This window comes from Rattus norvegicus, chromosome 20 (assembly GCF_021556685.1).
Source record: "Rattus norvegicus strain SHRSP/BbbUtx chromosome 20, alternate assembly SHRSP_T2T, whole genome shotgun sequence".
In the NCBI taxonomy this organism is placed as follows: domain Eukaryota; kingdom Metazoa; phylum Chordata; class Mammalia; order Rodentia; family Muridae; genus Rattus; species Rattus norvegicus.
The window spans coordinates 29249993-29264482 of record NC_141553.1 but is presented as its reverse complement, the minus strand read 5'-3'; the positions used below and the strand labels follow the sequence as shown (position 1 = coordinate 29264482).

Sequence of the window (14490 nt, the reverse complement as noted above, 5' to 3'; positions counted from 1 at the left end):
TTGGCCTTGAACTCCCTAAAGCTGAGGACGACCTTGAACTTCTGCTCTTCCCATCTCCCCCTCCCACGCTCTGGGATTACAAGTGTGCATCACCACGCCCAAATTAGCGTAGTGCTGGAGAAGTGAAGCCAGGCACTCTGTCCACTTGGCTCCACTCTCAGCCTGACACGGGCCTTACTTTTTGTCTTTGTGTACCCTGAGGTGGATCACAATTTTTGGGTGATTAAAATCCAAGACTCCCTGGGTCCCCAAAGGGAAAGCCTTCTGCATGAGGCTGGCAGGACAGAGGTCAATGGATCATCTTCACAGCATGTCAGACAAACAGACATAGTAGAGTTGGTGCATGTGTGTGTGTGTGCGTGTAACTCCAGACTTGTAGAAGAGATTGGTGACTGGCAGAGTCTATCAGAAAAGGGGAGCCGGGGTTGGGGATTTAGCTCAGTGGTAGAGCGCTTGCCTAGGAAGCGCAAGGCCCTGGGTTCGGTCCCCAGCTCCGGGAAAAAAAAGAACAAAAAAAGAAAGAAAGAAAGAAAGAAAGAAAGAAAGAAAGAAAAGGGGAGCCAAGAAATCAGTCCCCAGAAGTGAGCTGGGTCTGCCAGTGAGGGTTTCCTGCTGAAAGCTAGCTGCAGGTCTCACATGGCAATGAAGGGCCCCTGCTATTCAACAGGTTGGCAGATTTGTATCAACCTTCTAATCAGGGACCTGAGAGGAAGTTCTTGAAGCCACCTAGATCCCACTGTCCATTCTGTCTGGCTCTGTATCTGGCTGCCTGAGTCTGTTAATGTCTTCTACTGACATAAATGTTCAGCATGACAGAGCAGGGTCGAGGAGAAATGTGTAAGGTTCCTTTTTTATATTTTCTTACTTCTCCTTTATAGACAATTTGGCCATTTTCTCTAAACCTTACAAAAGCCAAAGAAATGTCAAGAGGGCTGTCTTAGGCCTGAATTTAGCTGGAGGAAGAGGGCTAGGAAGTCCAGGAGGAAGAAAGTTGTACTGGGAGGCCTCGAGGACAGGCTGCATCACCAGAATTGGAACATAGAACCTCAAGTTTGGCTTGTGTTCAACACTGAGCCCTTTACAGCGGTCTTAGCAAACTGGTCCTTTTACAGACCCAGCACCACTCACTACTCATCCACTACTCATCGCCATTCAGAAGTGACATGACCGCCACCTCAGGGGTGTCAGCAGTCCAAGGGGATCTTAAGATAATGACAAGGGGCTCCAGCTCCCTCTGCTTCTTCGTGAGGACCTTTCGTGCATCTCGCCCTGGGGGTTTTGTGAGAAAGCACAGACGACACTTCTGTAACTTGTCGCTGTAACTTGTAAAGAGTGTGGTGGCTTTTCAAAATCTCAGGAAGCATCCACAGAGGGACAAGGTCTTCACGTTCAGCGTGGGCAGCAGCTTTGGGGTGCTCGGGCAGGACAACTCTCCTAGAAGCTTTGCCTCCGGACTCCCTTCCCCGGAGCTGGGAGCTCCTCCCAGCCCTGTCCTCAAGGGTAGGGATGACTGCAGCCCGGCGGCCCCCGGGGACTCAGCCACGTCGGGAACAAAGGCCCTCAGAGGGGTCGAGGAGAGTGAGGTTCCCAGGGGGGCGGGGAGGGGGGCTGCTGCCCTCCCTCCCGGCTCCTCCCTCCTCCTGCGTCCTCCGCCTCCTCCATCCTCTCTGAGAGGCCGGGTGGGCGGCCGCGCCAACTTCACCGAGCGTCCCCAAGTTGCCGGGTGCGCGTGTGGAGTGAGGCGGGGAGCTTGGCGGAGAGGCGAGGGGTTCCCGAAGCCTTGGCTGTGTCTTAGGAGGCCGCCTCCAGCCGCTAGCGGGATCGGAATCGTGGGTAGGACGGATCGTTCCCCTGCAGCTGGGACACCGCCCGCCTGGCGCCGCTTCCCGCCCAGTGAAGGGACCAGCCCGGCCGCGCCTCCCTCCCCGAACTCGCCGGGGACACAGAGTGGGCGCCGAGGGGAGCGCGGCCCCAGCATCTTCTGAACCGAGAGCGCAGTTGGGGGCGGATGCTGCCCGGGCTGGACGCCGGCCTCCGGAGAGTCGGATCCGCCCGCCGGGAGGAGGAGGCTTGGTCGGGGTAAGTGGGGTGCCCGCGTCCCAGCACCGCCTTCTGGGCCCCAAGCGGGTGCCGACCGCGTCCCGGAGCGCGCGCCAAACTTTTAGAGGAGAAGTGGACTGGCGGAGGGCGGGAGGGGAGTTCCCTGCGCGGGGAAAGACCCACGCTGCCAAATTGCCATCTGCCTGGTACCCACAGCCCGGTCACCGCACAAGCCACAAGCGAGGATCTCAGCACCTTCACGCCGACCGTCCTACACACTCTGAAATGAACGACCCTAGGAGCCAGGGTTGGGAACTTTTAAACCAGGCTGGGTTCTTTGCTGGCCTCGCAGCTCCATCCAACATTGAAGCGGAGCCCCCAAACTCCATAGCAGGGGACTACTAGCTGCCTGGGCTTTGGGAAGCTGTGACTGGGACCCACTGAGGCCCAGGAACGGGGAGGAAGAAGCAGACATTAAAGTCACTTCTCCCGGGCTAGCAACTCGGTGGAAACTCGGTGTGTGGATGATGTGTCTGGGTATGTGCAGCCCTTCCGGAGGCAGATGGGGGAAACCCGAGCCAGTGGTTTGGAAACTTTTAAAGTTCTTCAGCACTGGGGTCTTCAAGCTGTAAGGAAAAGGCTGCGTATGTGCTGGTGCTGCGCCTGACATCTGCGTGGTGTCCGTGACAGGGCGTTGCAAGGAAGCAGAGACCCTTCCCCCTGGCGGATGTGCTTCCTCAGAGGAACTTCCATGGGGGATCTCAGCTCGGGGCCATATAAATGGGGCCACGGATTGAGCTGAGACTCAAGTCAGGGAGAAACCAGGCCTATTGGCCTGTCTTGCACCAGAATGTCTGCTTGATTTCTGATTTGTAGTGTCTTGGCATGTTCCAGGGATATTGGGACTAGTGTAGTTCAGGGCACACGGTCTTAGTAAGTCGCTGGTGATTGGGGGGGACAGGCAGTGAATTATGGACTTGCCTTGAGTGGAGCCCAGGGAGCCTTGGCCGAATTAGCATTGGTCTTCTTGGAGAAAAAAAGGCCTCATTGGCTGCAGGGAGCCCTGCCTGGTGTCTTGGGAGGTGTGTGTGTGTGTGTGTGTGTGTGTGTGTGTGTGTGTGTGTGTGTGTGTGTGTGTGTGTTGAGTCCACAGTGCCTCAAGGTTACCTCTCCCTCCCCAGAGCAAGAGGAAGGTTCCATTTCAGCATGTGGCTACGATGGGGGAAGGAATAGGATTGGAGGGGTTGTGTGCTGTTTGACAGACTTGAGGAGCTCTGTGCTGGACAGTATAAGTAGATTCCATTAATCCTCCCATACCCTCACCATGGGCACAGGTGAGTTAGTGGAGGAAAAAGGTCAGTGGGCACATGCTGGGACGTGTGGAATTGGGACGGGTTGTGTACTCTTGCTGGCTCCTATTGACCTGGCTGGAGAAAGGTGGCTACAGGAGTCCAGTAGAAGCTGTGTCTTCCAGCAGGGGCTTGACTTGATGGTAGCACAGGACTGCATCTGTGAGAGGGGGTTGGTCATAGTTCCGGTGCAGAGCGTCCATGTCTGTTCTTCTGTGCCAGCTGGTGTGAGGCTCTCTGAGGGACAGAAACATTTCTTCTTCCTGGAACTGGGGCTGCCAGCAGTTGGGACTGAGAGTCCACAAAGATGTGAGGGTGGCCCTGGCTTGTCACCGGGAGGAAATGTGTCAGTCCCCATGCCAGTTGTTGAAGAATACTTACTAGCAGGGGTGTAGACTCCAGGGCCCTCAATGCCAGGATGCATGGGTAGTGCCAGGTCTGTGGTCCCAGAGGAGAGAGGAGGGCTTTGTACTTGGCCACCTCCAATTCTGGGTAGAATACCAGCCCCTTCCTAGCCCCTCTCCACCTTCTTCATGTCTTCCTCAGTCAGGAACTTCACAGATTCTGTCCCCGAGAGCCATTAGGTCTCTCTAGGATTTCCATCCCCCTCCTTTTTCACAGATGGGAAACTAAGCCTCAGAACAATTAAACATCTTTCAGAGTCACCTAGTTGGTAAGAGAACAAGCCAAGATTTGAACCCGGAGAGTCTGATTTCAGAATTGTGGTGACTCCACCATGCCAGCCTGTCTGGATAGGCTGTCAGCAGCAAGGCAGAAGCACTGGTATTGCTTTGAGCTGGCTCTGACTGCCTCTTTCCCCCACAGTCTCTGGGGATCGTGTTAGCCAGAGCCTGCAGTGTGGCTCTGCAGGCAGAAAGCTGGGGCTTTGGGTGTGAGGGCAGGGCCACGGTACAGAAACTTCAGGAGAGGCAATGCCCTACTCAGCTGCAGAGCGAATGGCGAAAACTGTCCCTTCTAACGGTTGTGTGTCATCTACCCCTCCTATGCTCCTCCCCTGTCCCCCATCCATAGCAGACACTATTGTCTGAGGAAGTTATTCCTAACCGGCCACTTCCCTGGTGAACGGCCGTAGCCGTTTTTTCTCAGCATACCATGTGCCCTGGAGAGCTGGACTCTTCGGATCATCAGACAGGACAGGTGGGGCAGAGCTAGGCAACTCAGGGAGAGGATCGTAATGGCTCACTTTGTCCCCAGCTGCGCTTCTGTACACAGGGCCCACAGAGTGTAAGAGGTCTGACCCCCTGGGGCAGAAGAGGATGTGACGGCCAAGGGCAGATGCCTCAGCTCACCGCCAGGGTGCCGTAGCCACACTGCTCTGCATCCCCGGCTTGATGCCCAGGCTGGGCATCTGGGTTTTAAAATACCTGGTGTCCTATTCCTCCAACCTCCGAGGGTTAGAGTCACCCCTGGAGGGGCAGGGTTTTTAGCTATCCAGGGTTTCTCATATGATATCTATCATATGAGAAAAGTAGGTACCCTTAAATGGAGGCAAGAGGCCTTGAGTGAATGCAGCTCAGCAGACACCCCCACTCCCATCTAACGGAATCTCACCGGGTGGAGTCCAAGTGCCTTGGAGTCCTAGCTGCAGGACACCAGGAGCCTTCTTCCCCTCCTTGGCAGAGTGGAGAGAGAGGATGCTGGATGGAGAGAGAGGAAGGTGGGGGATGGGAACCACCCCATAGAGCACTTTGGCTGGTCCTATTTGTACCTCCAGGCCCATCCTGGTGCCAGACACCCAAGGAAGGTGGCAGCTGGGAATGTTATCAAGTGACATGAAGCCTGGGAGTGACTGGGTGCTGTTGCTGGGAGGTTACATGGAGGGCTTCTTAGCCACTAGAGATGGCTCAGGAAGTCATGGCAGCCGCACTTAAATAGGACTGATATCTATCACCCTTTCTTCTCTAAAGCCTAAAGATAGGACAAGAAGTTGCCTGTCTGTTCCAAGTCTGTGGATTCCACAGCTGGGTGTGGGTAGTGGGGAGCAGGGTGTTGGCCTTTACTGCAAGCTCAGGCACCTCTGTCTCCATTGTCCCAACCCTCGCTGTGTGCTCCTGGTCCCCAGCCAGAGTGGAGGGAGGAACTGGCCACTGGAGCCTCTCCATGATTCACCAGCATCTGCCTGGCTCTTCCAAGTGCTGCCACCTTCTCACAAAGATGGCCGTGTGCCCCAGCACTGAGGGTTTCTCTAAACTCTGGGCAATTCATCACCAGAGTCCTGAGGAACCTGTGGAAAGTCTGGAGGAAATGTGGAAAACCAACAAACAAATTTCCCACTCAGCCTCTCTTGGTGGTCACAAGTAAACAGCCACTTCTGGGGCCAGCCTGGACTGTTGAAAAGTTATGCCTGTCCCTCCTTGCCCAGCCCTCCCTCCTTGACTTTGGGGACCTCAAAAGCCAGGGAGCACATCCTGGCCAAGCCAGTCCCATACTGCTGTGCTAGATGTTGGTGGTTGGGGTCACGCAGCACTTGGGGGATAAAGGACAGCCTGGGGCTGCGGTTCGACTCTCTGGGTAAGTTCTTGGTCTGGGAGGAAGGCTGGTACTTTGACCCGGGGATGAAGGACAGCGGGATTTTTAACCAGCTTTGGGGCATCTTACACATTGCTTCAGAGTGAATGGACTGTCGTTAATTTTCATCTCTCCAAGGTGGGGCCTTAGGTGTGAGGTTGCCCGTGGCTCCTCAGAGTGCAAGCACTAGGGGACCTTCCGTATCTTTGATAGCTGACCTCTGGCGGCAGCTGCAACTTATTTAGGATGAACTGCAAGCTCAGACTCAGAAAGAATGGATGTGGTCTTTAGGTGAGGGCAAGTTGCTCAGAATCTCTGCCTCAGGGCCAAGCAGAGTCCCAGAGCCCTCTTTCGTGTGGCCATGCAAGCTGGGTCTATAAATTTCAGAAGCCCGGGAGAGGGGCATTGCCTGAGAGTGCTCAGTACAGCTGTACCAGGCTGCTGGGGAAGGGAGTTATGGGGTGTCCTCTCCTCCATGATTGCAGTTTTCTCCTCTGGTGTTAGGTATGGAACTCGGGGCCTTACACACTCACTAGACAGACTGTCAACCATGGAACTCCCTCCCCAGACCCATTCTGCAGCCTTGTAGGCTGCACACATAGAATATTAAGTAAGCACGAGACATATACTCCAAAATCGTTTATAGGCACAATTGGCTACAAACCCAGACCCATAACCTCAAGGCTACATTCATTTAAAAAAGGCAAACTATGATATTATGATATTTAAGAACACCTTGGGCTGGGTACTTAACCTTTCTGAGCCCTCCTTCCTTGTCTCTAAGAGGGGATTGGGAACCCTAGTGTGACTGGGTGTTGTGAATTACAATGTAAGCAGAGGCTAGAACTGGCCACAGCGTATGCTAGGTATGTGGTATTCCTGGCATTTTTCTGGCACACCCTGTGCTGGCTCTTTATAGAGCTGAGGGCACAAGGCATCTCAAGGATCCCCACATTGATGCTGGATCAGTATGCTACACTGGTTGGGGCCTGACTCTCCACTATGGGATCACATCCTTGTGCTGGACCCTCAACTAGAATTTATTAAGAACACGATCACGTCCTCCCACTGGCAGCTCACGCAACGCAGGAGTGAGCTCCTCCGAGGGTTAGTGGAATTCCTTCAGCAGCAGTTTAAAAGCAGAGTAACACGGGATTCTCTGCTTGGCAAGGGAACCCCGAGAGGCCGGATGCTGGTAGGGCTGCAGCCCCTGTTCCCATTGGAACATTCTGGACTTCTGAGCCTAGTTTTGGGCCATAAGAAGGCTCACAGTTGGGTTTGGTGGCCCATGCCTGTAATCCCAGCATTTCGGGAGGAAAAGGCAAGAGGTGCAGGAGTTCAGGGTCATCATTCTTGGCAACAAAGAGAGTTCAAAGTCAGCTTAGGCTACATGAGACTCTGTGGAGAAAGAGACAGAGATAAACAGAGACAAACACAGACAGACAGACAGACAGACAGACAGACACACACACACACACACACACAGAGGGGGACACAGAGAGAAACAGAGACAGAGGCAGAGAGACAGAGAAAGAGAGCTCACAAGCTTACAGCCTAGATGGCACCAGTGCCTCTGTGGGCTGCTGTGCTTTCTGTATTCGTCTAGGGTCCACATAGGGCACTTTTAGGTGTCCATGCCGGCTCCCTTCTACCTGTCATCTGGCCCAATCCATACATCCTCCTCCCTGCCTCCCTGTCTCCCTTCCTCTCCAGCTGCCTCACCATCTGCAAGATCCTGGAAAGTGCTGGGGTGCCTGAGCCAGAGCAGTGTTAGCCAAGGAAACATTTTGCAAATAAATGTTCCCCTCCACTCCCCCGCAGTTCCCCCTCCCCCGACCCCCCAGCTGCAACTGCTCTAATTTTCAACAAAGAATTTCACAGCTCAAAGCACACAGCCACAGGCCGGCTGGCTGGCTGTGGTCTTCAGCTCCTTCTCTGGAGACAGCCAGAGTCTGAGTGCTAAGGGCAGATGCCCAAAGTCTGAAGAAACTCCAAGGGAGAAACCTAAAAGTCCAGTGTCTCAAGGGGCAGGGGGAGGGGGAGGTTCTTTCCTCTGAGAATGAATGGAGCTCCCTTGGTCTGTTGGCAAAGCTAACTCCTTTTGCACCTTACATTGATGTCTGAGGGCAGGGCCCACAGGAACTAGAAGCTGCAACAGTTGGTAGGTCAACACCACTGCCGACTCTTCCCGCCTGCCTTCAGTAGCATCCCAGGAAGCTCCTGAGCTGGTCACGGGAACCACCACCACTTCCAGGCTGAGCCTCACCACATTCATGGCTGTTAAGCTGACTGATCTTTGCCTTACCATAGGTTATTTCTCCACCAGTGAACTGTGCCAGTTCCAGCCAGACTAGAATATATGAAAGGCAGGTTTATTGAGAAGCTGCCCTTAGGCCAGTTCACTGGTCCTAACGACCAGGGAAGGCCAGAGAAGTCACCATGGGGAAAGAGAAGGTGGGGAGAGGGAAGAGAAAGAGCTTACGCCCAGAGAGAGAAGGAGATGGGTGAGGGGAGACCAAAACGTCTGGATTATATAGGGAAAAGCCTCTAGGGGAAGGACAGAGCAGCCCCTGGGCTGGAAAGTTCAGGGTTGGAGTCAGGGTATGCCAGATAGGGACTGAGGGATCCAGGGAGAACCTGGAGGCCAGGTCTGCTTTGATGTGTGAAATATGCACCCCAATCCCTTGTCCTGGGGTCTGAAACCAAACAGTCACAGGTGTGTATTTGTCTTCATACATCTGTACTCAGAGAACGGAGCTTGTGGAGGCCAGAACCTACCTGAGCATCAAACTGAGGGGCTGGATCCAGGAGGTTGCTGTCACATGTCTCTGAGGACACCTCAAGAGGAAATATGGTTCTGACTCTTTGAGTCTGACCTGGCATCCACTAGCTGACCGCAGCCGGCATCTCGGATCATGCAGCAATCTCTAGCTATAGACCTAGTATCTATAGGAGAGGCTTTCAGAGCCAGGAGGAGAGGACAAACCAAAGCCTGTTTCCCTATGGTCATCTGAGCAGTGCCGAGTCCTGGCTGGCTTGCCTGGCCTATGAGCTGTGGAACATGGCTGCTTCAGTTCGTATACAATCTCCTCTCTGCAGTTTCAAGCTCCCCTCATTTCCTGGGCACAGCCTGCACTCCACAGCCTCTTTAGCTGTCCAGGGCACCCCCTCCATCCCTCTTCCCCTCTGGCATTCGTGTCACTCTCTCCTGGAAGTCTAGCTGGGTGGCTCCCATCACAGAACCTGCATGTCCACACTATCCCACAGCATGGCGGCTGTTAGTATTGTGGCCAGCGGCTCTGTTGGGTAGTGACTCTGATGACAGTATTGTCCTACGTTATTCATCTGTGTCCCTGTGCAGAGCACTGTCCAGGGCATCAAGGAACACGTTGTGTCCCGAGTACAGAAGGCAAGAGCTGTAGATGTGAAGTAGGACTTTGTAAGAGTGGCTGGCAGAGGTGTTAAGGTGATCCAAGCCAGGATGACCCCAGGAGGCAAACGGAGGTCATGCTGAATAGGAACATTGGAGAATGACAGGGAGAGCAGATCCCCAGACATCTGACGTATTTGTTACCTAGTGGGATCTGGGCAAGGATCCCGAGACTGGACTTGAAACCCAAGAGGGGCTTCTCCATCTATCCCTGCCTACCCAGCATGCCTCTTGGCACCATGCTGCTGGCTCCTGGTTGGCTACTCTCTAGGCTTTTTGCTCAACCCCATAAGCTTTCAATGTCCAGTCCCCTCCTCTCTGTAGATGCTCAGGCAACCTCTCCAGGGTCTACCCCTGAGCTCCAGGCAATGCAGGTCTCTGAGGCTGTTGTTTCTTTGAGGAAACTGAGGCACAGAGTGGAGAGGAGCAACTTGCTTTGGGGTTCCATCTGCAGCCCCCAGTTTGTCCTTTCAGAAGTTGTAGGTCTAGATTTTGGGGTTCAGGGACCCAGCATCTGATCTTACTCAACACTATGTATGATGAACCGGTGGTAGGGGGAGGCCCTTCTGGAAAAGAGATGAGAGGGACATCAGTGATTGCCTCTGAGTCTTGCTGGGACAAGGACGCAGGAAGCCTTCTAGGAAAATAGGGGTGATGATGCTCAGATATGGTGTAGGGACCAAGAGGAGTGCAACCCGTCCGCACTGTTCACAGGATGCAAGAAGGAAGAAGAGACAAGGTGGAGCGTGGCTATACTTGCAGGCTCTAAGCCAACCTGCCTGCCTCGGAAGCCTTGCTCACCCTTCCTGTCAGCGTGACCAGGGCCAAACCGCCGAACCTTCCCGTGCCTCAGTGTCCCCACTGATGGAACTCAGCCTATAGAGCATGTGTGAGAATAAGATGTAAAGGCTTTTATTACACATTTGTTTATTACGCGTTTGTTTGCTTATTTACTTGGTTGTTTTCTTGTCTGGTGTGTGCGTGCCAGAGAATCACTTGCTGGAGTCAGCATTGTGAGTCCCGGGGAATGAACCCAGGGTCAGGCCAGGCAGTGAGCACCCGAGCTCTGTTGCAAGAGAGGACACGGGATGGCTAGAGCCACTGTAACCACCCCAGCAGCAGTAAAGATCTGTGTTTATGCCTATGGACTACAGGATAGCACTTTGGGGTCAGCTTAACGGGTCTCCTTTAAGAAGCATGGGTTATGGCCCTCACCAGCGCTAAAATGTTCTGTAGAAACCCTTAGTGCTGTGCTTAGCACACAGCGTCAAGCAAGGTGGGCTGCTTTACATACAGGTGTGTGTGTGTGTGTGTGTGTGTGTGTGTGTGTGTGTGTGTGTGTGTGTGTGTTGCTTTTGAGAACTGGAGACTGTGTGTGTCTCTGTGTGTGTGTGCATGTGTGTGTGTGTGTGTGTGTTGCTGTTGAGAACTAGAGACTGTGTGTGTCTGTGTGTGTGTGTGTGTGTGTGTGTGTTGCTATTGGGAACTAGAGACTGTGTGTGTGTGTCTGTGTGTGTGTGTGTGTTGCTGTTGGGAACTGGAGACTGTGTGTGTGTGTGTGTGCATATGTGTGTGTGTTGCCGTTGAGAACTAGAGACTGTGTGTGTGTGTGTGTGTGTGTGTGTGTGTGTGTGTGTGTTGCTGTTGGGAACTGGAAACTGTGTGTGTGTGTGTGTGTGTGTGTGTGTGTGTGTGTGTATGTGTGTGTTTGGTGTTTTGAAGCAGAATCTCACTGTGGAGCTCTGACTAGACTAGACGCTTTCTACAGAGACCAACCTGGCCTTGAACATTGGCAGTTCTCTTTCTTGCCTCTGCCTGCCAAGTGCTGGGATTGCAGATATATGCCACCCTGCCTGGGTCTCATGAATTTTGAAGGCAGCTAGAAGTAAACTGAGTTTGTACCTTAGCTCCCCTTAGATACCATACTTGGTGTGACATACTTTGCTGCTTGGTGTCCTCACTAAGCCCCCCCCACCCCCAACCTCCCTCCATTCAACCTATCAAGGTTGCTAGCAGGGTCTCCATTTCTCAGACGAGCAAACTGTTCCCCAAGGCTACTCAGCCCTGAGCACTCAGAGACAGGCCTGGCTCCCTGGGTTTGTCTGTGCTTAAGTCTCTCCACATGGTTGAGGTTGGCTGAGGCTGGCTGAGGCTGTGCCCAGGCCAGGGTAAAGAGATTGTAGTTGTGAATTTCCATAGCAGAGAGAATGAGAGGTGACAAGGGACAGATGCCAGGACAACTCAGAAGGGAGGATGGCCTGGAGGCCACAGTATAAAGTTCACTATTCATAGCTTAGGACAACCATTGAGTCATTGGGGGAAAACCTGACATCATTACATCTCTGTCTGCTGCCTACCTGCCTGCCTGCCCTTCCTGGGCTCCTGGAGACCTTCAATGCCCACAGTCCCCCAATGCCCACAGTCCTATAGCCCCTCAACGCTGGCCAGGTAGCAAGGCCAGAAGCTGCCTTGCATTCTCTCCTGAGATTCAGTTTCCCTCTTCCCACCTCTCCTATTGTGGTGCCCAACTTCTGTGCTGAATTTCCAGCCTCTTTTCCTTTGGGAAAGGTGCCTGGTCTCCTGCTGGAGTCAGGGTTTGCTTGTTTGTTGTCGGAGACAGGTCTCATGTAGTCCAGGCTGACCTCAAACACTGTATAGCATGAGTCTCTTGTTCCATTTCCCAAAGGCTGGGGTTACAAGGGTGTGTCACCATGCCCAGTTTTTTGACATGCTAAGTATTGAACCCAGTGCACGCCAGGTAAGTACTCTCCCCACTAAGCAGCAACATGTCTAACCCAGGAGTCAGTGTCTAGAAAGTGAAGCTGGCTGAGCCGTGTGCCCAAGAGTGAGCTATGTTCTAGATGGCAGAGCGATGCTGATAAGCCGGCCCCTGTTTCCAAGGATGCAGCCCAGTGTCTGAGAGATCTCTGTTTAAGCACCTTTGGCTAACTGCTTCATGTACCACAATTAAATAGCATTTTACGGAGGCCAACAACGAAGCCCAGAGGGGTCAGGGGACTTGTCCTAGCCACACAGCCAGAGTTTAAACTCGTTATCTTAACTCCGCGTGTGCTCTTGGCCACTGTATCAAGCGGATTGCGTTTGACTCAGACTCACCACCTTGGCAATGCAGACTGAAAGTACCAGGGGAGCTCCTGTGTCAGGATGGGTCACTATTCACTTTCCTAGAGCATGTGGACCCGTGTGGGAGGTGGCACAGAGCCGTGGGTGGCTTCCCTGGTCATGGGAACTCTGCCGATTCCCCTCTCAGGAAGGCACTTTCTCCATGCGTCAGAGGGGTGTCTGTCCAGGATTTGGTGGGTCAGCCCTGGAAAAAGAACATGAGTCAGGCTGGGGCGAGCTGCCAGCTTCCTCGGCCCAGGCTGTGGGTGCAGGATGCCAGGCTGCTGCAGCTGCTGCTTCGACTCAAAGCTCTGCTTCTGCTGCCCCTCAGCCAGGAGCTGGGGGAAGGGGTCTGTGCCGGCTCCACACAGAGTGGCACCTTTACACCCTCCTACCACCTCTCGAGGGAGAGACCTCACCTGGTTAGCCTGGCTTCCCAGTTAAGAACACAGAGGCTGGGGGTTGGGGATTTAGCTCAGTGGTAGAGCGCTTGCCTAGCAAGCGCAAGGCTCTGGGTTCGGTCCCCAGCTCCGAAAAAAAAAAAGAAAAAAAAAAGAACACAGAGTCTGGGGTCCTCTTTCTGTATGTAAAAGGAGAGAGGGTCTTCTTTCCTGGAGGCAGGGACCAGCATGGTCCTCTCACAAAGGGCTCATAGACTTTTTGATCCTTTCTCCTTGTACCTTATTCTGTAGTCGTTGATACAAGTGTGAGCACCCTATTGGAATTCCCAGATACTTGTGTCCAGCAGCAAAGAGTGAAGCTGGAATGCATGAATAGAGGCAGAGACAGAGATGTTCTATAAAAAGGAGGAAGGTAGTTCTCAAAGTGGCCGTGGGCCGGAGAGCTGGGAGGGGTTAGAAGCTCAGGGTATTGGGCTATCGAGAGCTCTGACCCTTGGACTTGCAAAGGCTCAACTGTGGGCAGCCACTTGGCAATGAGCATAGCTAGAAATAGGGGTGTCAGAGTGGGACCAGTCCCAATTGTTTTTAGGTTGTACCTCAGTTTACCTAATAAAACAGGATGCCCAAATGGAGTGGAATTTGAGCTGCCTTCACAGTGGAGGGGGCTGAGGAATTGGCTCTGTATAGCCTGGGTAAGACCTAAATTTGATCCCAACACTACCAAAAAATAAAATAAAATTAGAGAATTAAAAAAACGAAAAAAGACAAGATGGTGGTGGAGCACACCTTTAATCCCAGCACTCAGGAGGCAGAGACAGAGAGATCTGTGAGTTCGAGGCCAGCCTGGTTTACAGAGTGAGTTCCAGGACAGCCAGGGCTACACAGAGAAACCCTGTTTTGAAAAACCAACCCAAACAACAACAGCAGCAACAAACCCAGGCCTGACGTTGCTGGTTGCTTGTATAGACAGTCCCCAAATGCCCCTGTCAGGCACAGGAAAGAGAATTCACCATGTAACCTTGTCAATGTCGCACCAGGGACAACTGGTACTCATCCTAAGATTTAAGAGGAAACAAGAACATAAAAAACAGGGGCTGGTTCTTATCAATCTCCAAAGGGTCTGACATGTCTCTTTAAAGTCAAACTCTCTTGTTCTGCAAGCCTCTCTTGTTTTTTTTTTTTTTTTTTCCGGAGCTGGGGACCGAACCCAGGGCCTTGCGCTTCCTAGGTAAGCGCTCTACCACTGAGCTAAATCCCCAGCCCCACCTCTCTTGTTTTTAATGAGTCTCATAGAGCCCAGGCTAGCCCCAAGTACTGTGAAGCCAAGAATTCTTAATCCTCCTGCCTCCACTGGAGTGCTGAGATTACATACGGGCATTGTACCACCTTGTTCAGCTCTTAGAAAATCCATTTAAATAAGCCTTGACATTTACAAAGAGAGATAGTAAAATCTTACACTGGCAAGGACAAGGGAAAACGGAAGCCTCCCCTGCCACCTAGCAAAAGCCAACCAGCCTTCTCTACAAAGAAAGCAACAGTTCTCCAGAAATTCCAATGTGGTGACTGAGCGAGCCTGAGAGCAGGGGAGAGTGGGCCTGGATGGTTTTGTCACCTCTAA

The 14490-nt window shown here is 52.9% G+C and overlaps 1 protein-coding gene across 2 annotated transcripts in view; it reads left to right on the top strand.

Moving 5' to 3' along the window:
- The first annotated feature begins 1607 nt into the window (after positions 1–1607).
- The window catches only part of Chst3 (carbohydrate sulfotransferase 3), a 37249-nt gene continuing 24366 nt past the window's right edge, over positions 1608–14490 (top strand). Inside the window, 1 exon segment of one of the 2 annotated variants that reach the window (NM_053408.3) lies at positions 1608–2079. The gene's annotated coding sequence lies outside the window, so the exon portion shown is untranslated. 2 annotated transcript variants of the gene reach the window in all.